At 44.6% G+C, this 17,567-nt stretch overlaps 1 long non-coding RNA gene across 1 annotated transcript; it reads right to left on the bottom strand.

Annotated features, from left to right (window-relative positions):
• Positions 1-5,170: 5,170 nt before the first annotated feature.
• LOC120935832 lies at positions 5,171-14,460 on the bottom strand. Its single transcript, XR_005748524.1, has 3 exons — positions 14,420-14,460; positions 14,196-14,331; positions 5,171-5,210 (listed from the first exon to the last, which is right to left on the bottom strand). It is a non-coding gene; the product is annotated as an uncharacterized LOC120935832 (long non-coding RNA).
• Between the last annotated feature and the right edge of the window lie 3,107 nt (positions 14,461-17,567).

A 17,567-nucleotide genomic window follows, 5' to 3' on the forward strand; every position in this document is an offset into this window, starting at 1 on the left:
CGCAATGGGTTCCCCTTATGACCTAATAAGAAGAGAACTAGCGATAGCCTCTGCAGGAGCCTCTGCTCCTATGATAGAACAGGTGGAAGCCATTGGGGGGAACTGGGTACTTCTAGTACTCAGGACACACCTGGGCGTCGGCAAGTTACAAATGAGCTAGCAGAGGTAACCCTCCAACAGGAAAAAGGGGACAGACGCATCCTCAAACATATTCCTGAGCGCAGACATAGCTTGGGAACGTTGTTTGACAGAGATGGAACAGTAACATTTAATAAAGATGGGGAGTCTTGGCAATTCACTCCACCAAGACCGGGAGCCCTGGGAAAATGTGTAAGGAAAGACAAACCTGGTACCTCTTTGCCCCAAATGCCCTCTCCAGCATTAACTAGACAAATGGCAAGAGACCACGGAATAGAAATTTTAAATACCCCAGAAGATGAAAAGAAGGGAGTATATTAGGTCTGTGCTGAAAAAAGAATTAGTAGGTCAGATGCCGTTGAGAGAGGTTGCCCTGCCAGTAGAGGTAGATGCCGATAACCATTATACAGCAAGGATAGCATAAGTTTATGTCCCTTGGAAACCTAATGAAATAAGGGCAATTGTTGCTGATCTGCAAAATATTGAGAAGTGTCCAAAGAAATGGTACAAAAGGTTGATGTAGATGGAGAGAACGCAGCAAGCTACATATGTGGATTCTGATTTATTGTGCAATACCTGAGAAATTTGTGGCATGTATTTGCAAAAAATAAGGGTGCTTATGAGCGAGGAGTACTGAAGGGCGAAGATGATCCAGCAGAGTATGAGGAAAAGGTTGACAGATTGAATGAAATTTTAAAAGATTGAGTAACGACCACTTTTGATAAAGGACAAGATATGCGAGTGTTGATGGATGTTGTTCAGAAAAAAGGTGAGGATGTGTTGGATTACTGGAATAGGTTCAAAGATGCTATACAGATGCATACTGATTGGTTCACTGATAATGAAAATGACATGAAGCATCCTGAGTTGGTGAATGTTTTGGTGGGTGGAATGTTGCCTGAGATTAGAGAGGAAATAGAACTTCGTACAGTGGGTTGGAGAAAAAAAGCTGCCCCTGACTTAGTTGAGATAGCACAAGTGGCATATGATGTATTACAAAAAAGAAAGGACAAACTAGAGAGAAAGGAAAAGACTAAAATAATGAATATGTAAACTCCAGAGGTCAGGGAGAAGGTCCCTTAACCAAAGGGAGTACCAGTGTCCACAGTACAGGTGACACCACAGTGTGTGCCAGTAGTGGCGCCCCCTTATCCACCCTCTGGAGTGTTGTACATCTCTAATTATGGAACTCCACAGAATAAAAGGGATAACTGGAGGCAAAATAAGGTCCAACGCAGGACACCTAGGATTCAATCCCGATACCAACAGATCATCCCAAATAGAGCGAGAGTCCCTACCCTACAAGCCCCATGCCCCGCCTACCTGCTTCAAGTGCGGAATGGGAGGGCATTTGGCACGGGACTGTAGGAGGCGCTAGGATGAGGCGGAATGTGGTAACAATATGGGGAAACAATTAAGAATATACCCTACTCTGGCTGTTATTGAAATTGATTCCGTTGATAAGCCAATGGGCGAGATAAATGTGAATGGCATTGACCTCCCATGTCTCGTCGACACCGGAGCGGCCAGAAGTCTGTTGAATGTTTTTGACCCTAAACTGACACTCTCCAATGAAACAGTTTCTTTGGTTGGAGTAAGTAATAATGTGATCTCAGCAGTAGTTACTCAATCTGTACCTGTAACGTTGAGAGAACATTCAACCGAAAATTATATTGTATTGGCTCCACATTCCCCCTGTAATTTACTAGGACGAGATTTGTTATCAAAAATGGGAGTAACCATTGCTTTATCTCCAGGAAAAAACACTATCGATATACCTTATAGGTTTAGAAGAAGAAACCACTGATCTTCTCTTCATGCCTTTGTTGATAGCAGACATGGAGGGAGGAATACCAGAAGAGATCAAACAAAAGATTGACCCCTCCTTATGGGTAACGGTAGCAAACAATCCCAGCCTCATGCAAGTTCCTCCTTGTGTGATTAACAAGCGATCCTACACTGCCAGTACCTAGGCTACCTCAATACCCCTTATCTCTGGACTCAGTTGAAGGGATTAGGCCGGTGATAGAGGAGTTACTACAGGAGGGTGTTCTTACCCCTTGTAGGAGCCAAGCTAATACCCCTATCTACCCAGTACCTAAGCCTATAAAACAAGGAAAGGACAGCTATCGCTGGAGATTGGTGCATGATCTACGAACCGTCAATAAGTTAATTATACCATCAGTACCTGTAGTACCAAATCCTTCCACTATCTTAGCAACTATACCTCCATCAGCTACGCACTTTACTGTGATTGATCTTGCGTCAGCTTTCTTCAGTGTACCAATTCACCCAGATGACCAATGGTTACTAGCCTTTACGTTTGAGAAACGGCAACTTACCTGGACCAGGTTACCTATGGGGTATCATGATTCCCCTAGTTGTTTTTCTCAGGCACTAAAGGATACATTAGATGAGTGGCAACTAAGCAGGGGATCAATATTCGTACAATACGTAGATGACCTCCTGTTAGCTTATTGTACTTATAATCCTCATAATCAAATGTGCACCCGTGTTGTGCAAATGTTGTTTAAAGATGACTACAAATGCTTGTGATGCTTGTACTAATACTGGTTCGTTTGAGCCCTCAAGGTCCTGAGTAAAAACTGCCCATGAAATGGTAACCCGTATACCTGGAGATCAACCTAAAGACACAGGGGGAATGTAAAAACTAAAGGAGATGGATACCAAAGAATTCTAAACACAGGAGGGACTGTGAAGATATGGGGCCAGATTCAGGTAGATCAGCGGATCTTTAGATCCGCGTGATCTATCTGATTTAAGATACGCTGCCGCAAGTTTGAGAGGCAAGTGGGTAATTCACAAACCACTTACCTCCAAACTTGCGGCGGCGTCTCGCAAATCCCCCGGTGGAATTCAAATTCCGCGGCTAGGGGGAGTGTACTATTTAAATCAGGCGCGTTCCCACGCCAATTTAAATGAGCATGCGCCGTCCGCGAAATTTCCCGGCGTGCATTGCTCCCACTGACGTCACTAGGACGTCAGTGGTTTCGACGTGAGCGTAACTTGTGACGCGCGGGTTTCTGATTCGGCGTACGCAAACGACGTAAAAAAATTCAAAATCGAATTGGCTGCCCCTCATAGAAGCAGGGGTAAGTATACGCCGGGAAAACCGCTACGGAAACGTCGTAACAAACTGCGTCGGGTCCGCGTACGTTCGTGAATTCGCGTATCTTGCTGATTTACATATTATTCAGCGTATAATTTTCAAATTGAAAATAAGATCCGACGGTGTAACACAGTTACACCTGTCGGATCTTAGGCATATCTATGCATAACTGATTCTATGAATCAGGCGCATAGATACAACCAGTGTAAGTCAGAGATACGACGGCGTATCAGGAGATACACCGTCGTATCTCTCTGTGAATCTGGCCCATGGAGTACATATCGATACCCGCTCAGAGTTCCTCTTCAATATGAAGATGTATTTCTTAACAAATGTTTCTGAATTCTTAAGGTATTGCAACATGTGTTTGTGTCTTGATTGCTCTCCGGATGACATGAAATAACATGATAAAATTCTTGGAAAAGATATTGTTATGAAAAGTCCCTTTCCTTAGTTAATTACTCCCTTGGTGTAATCAATCTTTCTTACTGTCAAACTAACCTTTCACTCAACGCCCTAGTTGGGTCATGATGACCAGATGTGCCCTCCATAGAATATCATGTTACGATTTCCTATAAAAGCCTGTAACGATTTGTATTCTGTATCACACTCTCTTGGAAGATGTGATCCTCTGTACAGTGTGTATTCTGAAGTAAACATACATTTAAAGGGTCACTGAAGGAAATTAATTTTTTTAGCTAAATAGCTTCCTTTACCTTACTGCAGTCCTGGTTTCATGTCCTCATTGTTCGTTTTTGCTCTAATCCTTCTCTGTTCTGAACACTTCCTGGTTGTCTGTTTCCTGATGAAAAAAGTCATGAGAGCTTTCTCTCTTTGGTCACTAATCAAGGAGGTGTGATTACTGTGTGTCTAAAACCCCTCAACACCAATCATTTTTATTTTCAAAACCATCACTGCCCTGTATTGGCTCTGTGCAGCAGAGAAGCAGGAAACATGCAAAAAACTAAACTGAAACTGTAGGTACATTATATGATTGATTTTTTATCAATTTTTAATCATTTTTAAAAGGAATCAGTTAACTATTATGTCTCTATACCCTGTAAACAGCTATTTCAGCAAAAAAAACATTTCCTTTACAACGCCTTTATTACAAGGCTCAACTTAACAGAACTTCTGTGAAAAACATTTCCCACACTCAAGAATACGGCTTCTGCCCTGTGTGAGATCTCTGATGTGTGTTAAGATTGGACTGAGCAGAAAAAACATTTCCCTCACTCAGGACAGGAATATGGCTTCTCCCCTGTGTGAGACCTTTGATGTCTGTAAAGATTGGATAGATCTGAAAAACATTTCCCGCACTCCGGACAAGAATATGGCTTCTGCCCCGTGTGAGATCTCTGATGTTTGGAAAGACTAGACTTCACTGAAAAACATTTCCCGCACTCAGGACAGGAATACGGCTTCTGCCCTGTGTGAGATCTCTGATGTATGTAAAGATCAGACTTCTGTGAGAAATATTTCCCGCACTCAGGACAAGAATATGGCTTCTCACCTGTGTGAGATCTCTGGTGTATTTGAAGACAGACCTTCTGTGAAAAACATTTCCCACACTCAGGACAGGAATATGGCTTCTCACCTGTGTGAGTTCTTTTATGCCTAGTAAGTTTGGATTTAGAATGGAAACCCTTCCTGCACTCAGTACAGGAAAACCTTTTCTCTGGAAGGACGGCACCATCCTTCACAGTCTGAGGTTCCTCAGGATAAGAGGAATACGATGGTCCGGCACCGTCCCTCACAGTCTTAGGTTCCTCAGGATAAGAGGAATACGATGGTCCATCTACACTTTGTGGTGCCGGATGGACATTTGAGGTAGTCGGGTTTTCTCCTGGACTATACTGTGTGATGTCCTCATCTTCTACTTTACAGTCTGTAGACAAAGTGAAACAATCCTCTGAGGTTTTCCTCATCTCCCGTCCATCTACTAAAATAAATAAAAAGATTATTACTAGACATGAGCAGATTGGTTCCTGCTGTGCTCCAATCAAATCATCAGATATAAAATGTCCAGATGGTAGGAAATGGGTGTAACAAATGAGAATACATATTATGTGTATATATAGCAGTGGGGAGAGAGCAGAATTCAGGACTATGTAATGTACAACATATTGTATAAGATACAACAGATAGGACTATATAGTATCAGAATGATGTAATGTACACCATAGAGTATATAGTGCAGGGGTCAGAAGTATATAATGTACAGAGTGTCCCAAGCCCATAATATTGGTGTAACGGTCAGGGGTTAACTCCGTTACGATATTCCATTCCACCAACCCAAGACAGCTTCCGACACTCCACAATCCAGCAGACAGGACCCATTGGATTTCCCCCCCAGAATAATTAAAAACACAGCTCTGTTCTCTTGTTCCAAACAGAATGACACTTTAATGGTAAACTCAGATTTCTTATATACAGTTAAAGCATGCTGCAGTAATTAATGACACACTCCACCCACAACATCACACAATGGGTGCTAACGAGTCCCTCTCAATCCACATCTTAGACAGACTTTCTGACTCCACGATAAGCTATTCTCACCTGCTACACAATACACATCCCTTTAGTGTACATAAGTCAGACGTCTGACCTTTAGAGTGTGTTTACTCACAACACATATTAGCATCAATAGAACTTTCACACAATACAGGGTTAGTTAGCATATCACCATGAAATATCTTAGAAGCCAGGGTTAATTAACACAATAGAATGCAATCACAGCAAACTTTCATCACTACAGCCAGGTAGCTGGAGGTGATTAACATCTTAACAGTATGTGTCCCACATTGAAGGAGACACTCTATTGACCTGTTGTGTTCAGAATTAACAACTTGTAATATTTCAAGATATCCTGCAATACATGAATTATCCCTACTGTCCCATCTCATGTAATTCAAGATATCATTTCTCAGTCATCCTATGCCCCTAGTGGACATAGGATGACCCTAGACCCAAGAGTCATTGGTGAAGCTGAACCAGGAGTACTCCGTATTCTTCAAGAGCCTCTGGGTCCCACAGGCCATACCGTTACAATTGGTATTAACCTCTTCGCGTCCATGCTATAGACAACAGACGTCTACAGTGCGGCGCTCAATTGCCGGGAGGGCGTCCCTGGACATCGTCCTGTTTACTAGTTCCCTGTGCGCCGCCGCGTATCGGGGAAAATCTGTGTTGCCCATGTCCCTTGGACACAGCCAATCACAGATTGTGCTAAATGGCCAATCACAGCGACCATTTAGCACTCGATCGGAGTGTCCAAAGAGAGATGATCTCACATGTAAACATGAAATGTGAGTGAACACTACAAAAAACACAGTAAATACAGTGCCATCTGTCCCCAGTGCCATCTGTTATCAGTGCCACATATTAGTGCCATCTGTCATCAGTGCCATGTATTAGTGCATCTGTCATCAGTGCCATCTTTCATCAGTGTCACCAGTGCCACGTATTAGTGAATCTCTCATCAGTGTCACATGTCATCAGTGCCATCTGTCATCAGTGTCACGTGCTCCTAGAACACATGATGGTGCTCCCTGCATGTTGGGCCTCTCTATGTGACTAGGCTGTGTAAAAGTCTCACACATGTGGTATTGCCATACTCAAGAGGAGTAGCGGAATGTATTTACGGGCGTCATTTGTGGTATACACATGCCATGTGAGAGAAATAACCTATTACAATGACAATGTTGTGGAAAATAAATAAATAAATAAATCTTAATTTTGCAAAGAATTGTGGCAAAAAAAATACAACATCAAAAACCTGACCATGCATCTTACTAAATACCTTGGAATGTCTACTTTCAAAAAAGGGGTCATTTGGGGGGTATTTGTACCTTTCTGCAATGTTCGGGTCGCAAGAAATGAGATAGGCCACCAGTACATCAGGTGTGATCAATTTTTTCTGATCTGCACCACAGCTTGTATACTCTCTAACTTTCACACAGACCAAATAATATCCACTGATTTGGGTTTTATTTTTACCAAAAATATGTAGCAGTATAAATTGTGGCCAAAATGTATGAAGAAAAATTAATACTTTACAACATTTTATCAAAGAAACTCAGAATTTTAAATTTTTTTGCCAAATTTTCGGTCTTTTTTCATTTATAGCGCAAATTAAAAACCCCAGAGGTGATCAAATACCACCAAAAGAAAGCTCTGTTTGTATAAAAAAAAAAGGACAAAAATTTCATTTGGGTACAGTTTAACATGACATGAGTAATTGTCATTCAAAGTGTGAGAGCACTGAAAGCTGAAAATTGGTCAGGCCAGGAGGGGGGGGGGGGGGGGGGTTTAAGTGCCCAAGAGGCAAGTGGTTAACCACTTAAGAACCCCTTCACGCCGATATACGTCGGCAGAATGGCATGGCAGGGCACATCCACGTACATGTACGTGGCTCTTTAAGCCCAGCCATGGGGTCGCGGGCGTGTGCAGGCGACCCGATCCGAAGCTCCATGGCCGCGGGACTCGCGGACCCGATCGCCGCTGGTGTCCCGCGATCGGTCCCCAGAGCTGAAGAATGGGGAGAGCTGTATGTAAACACAGCTTCCCCTTTCTTCACTGTGGGGCTGACATCGATCGTGTGATCACTTTTATAGGGATACACAATTGATGACGTCACACCTACAGCCACACCCACCCACAGTTAGAAACACAAATGAGGTCACACATAACCCCATCAGCGCCCCCTTGTGGTTAACTCCCAAACTGCAACTGTCATTTTCACAGTAAACAATGCATTTTAAATGCATTTTTTGCTGTGAAAATGACAATGGTCCCAAAAATGTGTCAAAATTGTCCGAAGTGTCCGCCATAATGTCGCAGTTACGAAAAAAATCGCTGATCGCCGCCATTAGTAGTAAAAAAAAAAAAAAAATAATAAAAATGCAATAAAACTATCCCCTATTTTGTAAACGCTATAAATTTTGCGCAAACCAATCGATAAACGCTTATTGCAATTTTTTTTACCAAAAATAGGTAGACAAATACGTATCGGCCTAAACTGAGGAAAAAAAATAATGTTTTATATATTTTTGGGGGATATTTATTATAGAAAAAAGTAAAAAATATTGCATTTTTTTTCAAAATTGTCGCTCTATTTTTATTTAGAGCACAAAAAATAAAAACCGCAGATGTGATCAAATACCACCAAAAGAAATCTCTATTTGTGGGGGAAAAAAAGGACGCCAATTTTGTTTGGGAGCCACGTCGCACGACCGCGCAATTGTCAGTTAAAGCGACGCAGTGCCGAATCGCAAAACCTGGCCGGGTCCTTTAGCTGCCTAAAGGTCCGGGTCTTAAGTGGTTAAGTAATCAGTGGTATATTAAATGCTTACATGAGACAAGTTGCAGAGATCCCACACCGCTGCCTCCCATCTCCTGAGACTGCACTCAGTGACTTGGGTCTAAAGCCTCGTACACCCGGTCTGACTTTTTGCCAACAAACTTCAAAATTAGCAAGTTTTCAAAAAAATCCGACCGTGTGTATGCTCCATCAGACAAACTTTTTCGTTTTTCATTGGACAAAAGTTCGCTCTGCAAACGGACAAACTTTTCGGCACAGAAGTCCTATGGTGTGTACAGAAATCCATCAGACTTTTGTCTGAAGTACAAATACGCATGTCCTGAAGCAATGTTAAAGGGTCACTAAAGGAAAATTTTTTTTTTGCTGAAATGACTGTTTACAGGGTATAGAGACATAAAAGTTAACTGATTCCTTTTAAAAATAGATTAAATTCAATCATATAATGTGCCTCTAGTTTCACTTTCGGTTTTAAAGTACATACATGAAGTTCCGGGTGAGAGGTGAGTCGGGAAGACTCGCAGAACGAAAACAAACAAATCCAGGGCAGTGTTTTGTTTTTAAAATGAATCTGATTGGTTCTGAGGAGTTTTAGACACACAGTAATGACAGCTTAAACCACCGTGAGAAAGATCCCAGTACGATGGTTATAAGGAAACAGGCAACCAGGAAGTGTGGAGATCACAGCAGAATTACAGCTACTTCAAAGCAAAAACGAACAATGAGGACATGAAACCAGGACTGCAGTAAGGTAAAGGAAGCTATTTAGCTAAAAAAAAAAATTCCTTTAGTGACCCTTTAAAATCAACCAACAATAGCAGAAGTTGACCAAAGGGTGGCAGTAAAGAGCAGAAAAAACATGTGATGTTGGGAAAGTTTGCAGAAAAGTCCTGCCATGTGTATGCTATGGGTGTTCCCGGCCAACTCCCTTTGGACAAAAATCCACGGAAAAGTTTGTTTGAAGTCCGATCGTGTGTACGAGGCTTTAGACTATACCGACATATCCCTCCACCTGGCACAGCCAGCAGACAACAGAACAAGTAATCCTTGGAGAATTGTTCTGTCAGAGGTCTTGTTATCAGGGCCGGTACTAGGGGTGGGCAGAAGGGGCGGGTGCCCAGGGCGGAGTATAACATGAAGGGGGAGGGGCGCACTGGAGCCGCGCTGATCTGAAGCTGCCTCACTTATTTACAGAAGTGACTGTGGTGTGGTGACATTACTATCAGGCAGAGCAGGAATCTCGATAGCTGCTCTCTCTTCTCTCCAATAGCAACCTGTGGGCGGAAGAGAGGAGGACAGCCACGGAGAAGATCTCCTTCTGTGTATAGAGCGCTGGAGAGTGAGGGTAAGGGTGTCTTTCAGTTTGTTTCTTAAAGCGGGAGTTCACCCTGAAAAAAAATGTTAAGATTAGATTGATGCTCATTTTGTCAAGGGGAATCGGGTAGTTTTTTTTTAAATCGAAGCAGTACTTACCGTTTTAGAGAGCGATCTTCTCCACCGCTTCCGGGTATGGGTCTTCGGGACTGGGCGTTCCTATTTGATTGACAGTCTTCCGACGGTCGCATCTATCGCGTCAAGAGTAGCCGAAAGAAGCCGAACGTTGGTGCGGCTCTATACGGCGCCTGCGCACCGACGTTTGGCTACTTTCGGAAAATCGTGACACGATAGATGTTACCGTCGGAAGCCTGTCAATCAAATAGGAACGCCCAGTCCCGCAGCCCATACCCGGAAGCGGCGGAGAAGATCGCTCTCTAAAACGGTAAGTACTGCTTCGTTTTTAATAAAAACTACCCGATTCCCCTTGACAAAATGAGCCTCAATCTAATGTTAAAAATGAACATTTCCGGGTGAACCTCCACTTTAAGAGCAGAGAAATGCAGCATTTTGCTAATGACAAAGAGGGAAAAAAAACGTATGTGTGCAATCACTGCCCCCATCCACTTCCTGCATGTTAGGCTCCTCCTGCTCACCTCTATAGTCAGCCTATGTGCATCCTAGGGAGGGGCAAAGCTGCATAGAACCGAAGGGCAGCATTCCTAGAAGTGGACAGCAGCATGGAGGACCTGAGATAAGCCACTGCACTATATTGCTGTTACTGAAAGGTGGGAGAAAAAAGCTTCAACGTCCCACAGCAAAATATTATGTGGGGGATGGTATTGTAGCAGAGGAGAGATTGCTTCAAAAACACTGATAGCATGTATTGTGGAAGGATGGGGGGGGGGGTGTGAAATGCATGGAGGGGGTCTGACAGGTATGTGTCACTCAGAAATAAGGAAATACACTTCATGGAGAGATACTTCATCTCAACAAATATTGCTCCTTTTTTACTAATTCAAGTAACAGAAGTCGGGTTAAAGGAAACCTGACATGAAACAGGGAGGTTGGCATTGCTGTTTTTTTTATCTGAAAATGCTAGTTGCTTGGTTTTTATGCTGACTGCATTGTTCTGATTCAGTGGAGGTATACAGATTGGGGCGTGTGAATTTTGGCAGACTTTCCTGACATACATGCTTTAGGTCAGAATGTATTAAAGATAGTGAGTGGGTCAGCATAACACCAACTGACCTGCATTCTCAGTAAGAGGTTGGCAGTAAACGGGCTTATAGTTCACTAGTCAGACCTCGTTCCCCCTTTTCCCAAACACACAAATTCACAAGACTCTTCTAAGGGGTGGGGGTGCTATATGTAAAGTAGGGTTGTCCCGATACCGATACCAGTATCGGTATCGGGACCGATACCGAGTATTAGCGGGAGTACTCGTACTCCCGCTAATACCCCCGATACTAAAATAGAATACTCCCCCCCCCCCGCCGCCGAAACCGCCGCCACGTTAATCACCGCGGCGGGGAACATTACAGACAGCGTTCGTTTGAACAGCTGTTTTCCCCGCCGCGCATAGACACTCCCCCTTGGACGGATCTGTCCAATCGCGAGCAAGGGGGAGTCACATAGACACTCCCCCTTGCTCGCGATTGGACAGATCCGTCCAAGGGGGAGTGTCTATGCGCAGCGGGGAAAACAGCTGTTCAATTGAACGCTGTCTGTAATGTTCCCCGCCGCGGTGATAGCAGTAGGTACGGGGGACAATGGCTGCTGTACGGGGGACAATGGCTGATGTACGGGGGACAATGGCTGATGTACGGGGGACAATGGCTGCTGTACGGAGGACATGGCTGATGTACTGGGGACATGGCTGATGTACTGGGGACATGGCTGCTGTACGGGGGACATGGCTGCTGTACGGGGGACATGGCTGATGTACTGGGGACATGGCTGCTGTACTGGGGACATGGCTGCTATACTGGGGACATGGCTGCTATACTGGGGACATGGCTGCTATACTGGGGACATGGCTGCTGTACGGGGGACATGGCTGCTATACTGGGGACATGGCTGCTGTACGGGGGACATGGCTGCTATACGGGGGACATGGCTGCTATACGGGGGACATGGCTGCTATACGGGGGACATGGCTGCTATACGGGGGACATGGCTGTTATACGGGGGACATGGCTGTTATACGGGGGACATGGCTGCATTTGGGGACACATAGTATCGGTATTCGGTATAGGCGAGTACATAAAAAAAAGTATCGGTACTTGTACTCAGTCCTAAAAAAGTGGTATCGGGACAACCCTAAGTGTACTATGCCTTATTGCAGGCGCTTAGGAGACATTATGTCACTTCTTCTCTACCTGTTTTAGGCTGGGTTCACACTATTGCGATGATAGACATTAAGGATGAGCTCTGGCGTGTGCGCATGCTACACGTGCAGAGCCCGCCAGGAAGTCTGCACAGCGCTGCGCTAATCACAGCCAGGGAGACATTTCCCGATCTCTGCAGCCCAGCCTCCGGACAATGTCTCCCTGGCTGTGATTAGCACAGCGCCTGGCGGTCTCTGCACGTGGATTGTGCAAACACGCTGGAGCTCATCCCTATTAGACATCACGGGCTAGATTCAGATAGATCAGCGGATCTTTAGATCCGCCTAATCTATCTGATTTAAGAACCGCCGCCGCAAGTTTTAGTGGCAAGTGGGTAATTCACTAAACACTTACCTCCAAACTTGCGGCGGCGTATCTTAAATTCCCCCGGTGAAATTCAAATTCCGCGGCTAGGGGGAGTGTAGCATTTAAATCAGGCGCGTCCCTGCGCCGATTTAAATGCGCATGCGCCGTCCGTGAATTTTCCCGGCGTGCATTGCTCCCAATGACGTCGCAACGACGTCATTGGTTTCGACGCTTAGGTAAATGACGTCCATCCGTTTTCGAGAACGACTTACGCAAACGCCGTAAAAAAAAGGAAAACCGATACGGAAACATCGTAACAACACTGCGTCGGGCCCGCGTACGTTCGTGAATTGGCTTATCTCGCTGATTTACATATTCTCTGCGTAAATCAGCGAGAACGCCCCCCAGCGGCCATTTTTAAATTGCAGTTAAGATCCGACGGTGTAACACAGTTACACCTGTCGGATCTTAGGCATATCTATGCGTAACTGATTCTATGAATCAGTCGCATAGATACGACGGGCCTAAGTCAGAGATACGACGGTGTATCAGGAGATACACCGTCGTATCTCTTTGAGAATCTGGCCCCACATGTGATTTGCACTGCATTGTTGTGAAGATCACATGCAATGTCTTCGTGATGCAAATTCAGCCATACAGTTTGTATACAGTTTGTAGGGCTGAATTTGCATCACATTTGGACCAAAATGGTTCAGGACCCTTTTTTTTGGTCCGCACTGGAATCAATTGGCATAGGTGTTCTCACACCCATGCCATCCAATTTCTGTACCATTTCACAATACACACTGTGATGTGCAAACCAATCTGGGGGGGTCCTTAACTTCACATTGACACCCGCAGCAGTTCTAAGATGTCAGTGTGAACTGCTGGCAATTTAGATGCAATACAGGAATCGCTGGGTTTCCACATCACTCCAGTTATTAGTAAGAGAGGGTTTTTCTTTGTATGTGTTAACCAATTCAGCTCCAGAAGGTTTTACCCCTTTAATGATACGGCCGCACTGCTTTAACTGGCAATTGTGCGGTCGTGCGACGCTGTACCCAAATACATTTGACATCCTTTTTTTCCCACAAATAGAGCTTTCTTTTGGTGATATTTGATCACATCTGTGGTTTTTATTTTTTACACTATAAACCGAATTTGTATTAAATTTGAAGTATTTTCTAGTTTTGAAACTACATTGATTCTTTCTTAAAAATGGGGGGCGCAGTTTGCCATCTTCGCCCTGGGCACCAAATGGCCTTGTCCCAGCACTGCTTGTTATACCCGGGTATGGGGCAGAAGACCCAAATCAAATACCCCAGGTGCCTAGGTCTAGTAACATCTATGGTGAAAATTTAAATTTTTCTGCCAGCTGAACCCCGGAATCTCCATAAATCCAGTCTAGAGACATAAATTGTGTCTGCAGCACAGAGAAGGAAGATTATCCGAGAGAAATACAGGAATACAGGACGGGGAACACAGCTCAGGAAAGTGACCAGGGGATTACAGGCTGATATCACCCAGTCCCCGCCCTACTCTGGGCCAATCAGTGAGCAGTATGGGTGGAGGAATGTATTTAGTGTTAATGACCCACCTGTGCTGATCTCTGTATGGGTGTCCTCCTTTATAATTAGCCTTATTATTTTATCCTCCTCCATAGACTGCTGATCATCCCTCACATACCTCTCTTCTTCTATAGCCTCAGCTTTTATACCTGTCAACTCATCATCCTACACCAAGAAAATGAGAGAAAATATCAACTATAAAATATAAGCTCACATAAAAAAAATCTACAGCTAATCTCTCCATCCCACCAACCTTGTAGCAGTGGGGGATGGTGTGACCTTCCTGTGTGGAATCCCGGGAATACAGAGGACGGGGACATCTCTCTGGTGGGTTCCTGGTATTAGGTGGCTCCATCATATCCTTGTGTCCTTCTGATAACTCCTCCATCACTCCATACTTCTCATCCTCCTCTTTATACTCTTCCTTAACAACAATATTATAATCCCCGGGGTTTCCACTCTGAATATATAATAAAACATTCATTGTAACAAACATGCTGTGTATAAATCAGAACTACCAATAATTGTCACTCATCTACCTGATGATGGTGGGGGATGGTGTGACCTTCCTGTGTGGAATCCCGGGAATACAGAGGACGGGGACATCTCTCTGGTGGGTTCCTGTATCTGGATGACTCCACCATGGTGTCCTGGTACAGATCTTTGTGTTCTTTTAGAGACTCTGACTCCTCCATCACCCCATCCTCATCATCCTCCTCTTTTATCTCGTCTTTAACCTCAACTTTAGGATCTCTCAGGTTTCCACTCTGAATAGAGAATAAAAATGACATCAATGGTAACAATGCAGATAATGTACAGATCCTAATGATACTATCAGTGATTGTTCCTCATCTACCTGATGATGGTGGGGGATGGTGTGACCTTCCTGTGTGGAATCCCGGGAATACAGAGGACGGAGACATCTCTCTGGTGGGTTCCCATTACTGGATCCATCTGTAGGAAACACACACACTGACTGAATACATTGTTTCTATGTGTTTATCAGATGATGGGGGATCTAGGTGGAGCCTCCGTACTGCTCTCTCCTTTACAATAAAGTCTCCTCTTACCCGGTGATGTGAGGGGCGGCTGATTGTCCATCATGACGTCCTTGTAGAGATCCTTGTGTCCTTCTAAATTCTCCCACTCCTCCATGGAGAAATAGACAGTGACATCCTGACACCTTATAGGAACCTGACACACACAATGATACAGTCACCATCCAGACACACCCCTTGTCTGTTATTCCCAGAATTCCCGGCACCGCTCACCTCTCCTCCATCATCTCTCTGGTGACTTCCAGAATCTTCTTTGTATTTCTCTATTCTATCAGGGAGGGAGGTGGAGGCAATGTGATGGTCATATGATCTCCAGACTTCACAGGAGGAAAACTCTAGATCTGAACACAAATAGTAAAATCAAAAGACTTTCCCAGAATCCTCCTCCTATCCTCTCTGGTCAGGTCTCCATTTTATTAAAGCTCCACTTCAAGAACCCCCGCACTCTGTAGATTAAAGGCTTGGTATAAGGAATGCGAACATCATTACATAAAATATAGGATTGACAGTTCTGCTTGGTCCACCCACATCCTAAGACTACCGTAAAAAAGAGCTGGATGGAGGCACATTTGGAGGAGGAGCTGTGAGGTCAGAGTGATGTCATAGGATTCTCTGACTCTGGATGGAGGGACATTGGGAGGAGGAGCTATGAGGGGCACTTTCAACCGGGTGCATCACACCTCTCCTAAACTGATAGATGAAGGTTGTCTTTAGGCTTTACCAGGACACATCATATTCCTGTGATCTCCGTGTACTCCGGAGACTTTACTGATCTCATTTTAGGATGAAGATCTGAGACTGGGATTGTTATGGAGACATTCATTTTCAGGACATTTACTACAAATTATATTTGTCCCTATTTCTTCCCCCCTAAAAAAAAAACATGCCCCACCACTAATAAAAGTTGTATAATCCCTTAGTAAAGACTGATGAGGTGAGAAGGTGATTGATGGGAAAGGTGACACATCTCCAAAATGAAGAGAATGTTTCGGCCCCATAAGTGGAGAACTCTTTTGCACCTGAAGGGGTTAATCAAGGTTTCCACACTATATATGTGTTTATCAGTGACGGTGTTCCCATTAAGGGTGCAGGGGCTCCGCCTCCTCTCTCCAGCCACCCCGTCTGTGTAGTATGGATGGATTCATGCATTGCATGAATTTATCCATTTGCACGGTAGCCACCCCCTATTCAGGCGTCCAGACCCTTTTTGGATGCCGGCCGCCTGAATTATAACATGGGGGGATGTTTGAAGCACCTGATTAAAGCCATTGGCTCTAAAAGGCTTTAAAAAAGGTGAACTGCGAGCGCAAACCATTGCGCTCGCAGCCCACCCAGGTGTGTTAACAAATCAAATTAATATTTGCTTTTCTAACACAGAACCGCCTCTCAGCCAATCAGGAGGCACAGATGTAATACCGGTCACCTGCCAGAGCATTATACTCACACAGCAGAACATGGCTGAAGGCAGAGACGATCCCATTGGGCGCCTAGCAGGACAGGAAGAAGACATGCGTGGATGACACAGGAGCCATCGCCACGTTACCAGTCCCACAGCTCGTTGCCTGACCCGCCACCATGATGGGGTAAGAGACGGGAAAGGCGGCACAGTGACTGCATATTATTGGCACAGAGGCTGCTATTGATGGGGCACAGTTGGCTGCATATGATGGGCAGAGTGGCTGTAATTTATGTTTCAGTATTTTTCAGTTTGTTTGCGCCTCCCAAAAATTTGGAGCACCAGCTGCCACTGGTATGTATCGTCATCTGCTGGAGATAAAAGACATTACAGTGGCTATGGAGAAAGAGGACGGACATGACGGGGTTACTGGGTGTAAATAGAAAATAAGATCTTATTACCTCCTCTGCTGCCTCTTCCAGCAATGTCTTCTCTCTACTTCCTCCCAACTCACCTCTCACCCGCAACTTCCTGTCTGTATCTGACATCACTTCCCGTCTTCCATAGAGTCTTCCTGTCTGGGTAGATGTGAGATCACCACCTTGTGGAGATCAGAGGAACTGCACCCTGAGAAATGTCTCGTAGTGTGAACACAGCCTTGTGCTGTTCCGAGTTGTATGTACTGTATATCCTTATAGATGGGTCATCTCTAGGGTTGAGCGAACCCGAACTGTACAGTTCGGGTTCGTACTGGACTTTTGGGTTTTTGGTACCCGAACAATTTACTGTAAGTTCGGGTTCGGCAATGTAATGGCACGCTGCAGGGCAGCCAATCACCATTTGTTTTACTCGTGTGAACAAGAAGCCATCACAGCCATGCCTACTAATGGCATGGCTGTGATTGGCCAGTGCAGCATGTGACCCAGCATGTGACCCAGCCTCTATAT

The sequence above is a fragment of the Rana temporaria genome, chromosome 4, assembly GCF_905171775.1.
Source record: "Rana temporaria chromosome 4, aRanTem1.1, whole genome shotgun sequence".
Classification (NCBI taxonomy): domain Eukaryota; kingdom Metazoa; phylum Chordata; class Amphibia; order Anura; family Ranidae; genus Rana; species Rana temporaria.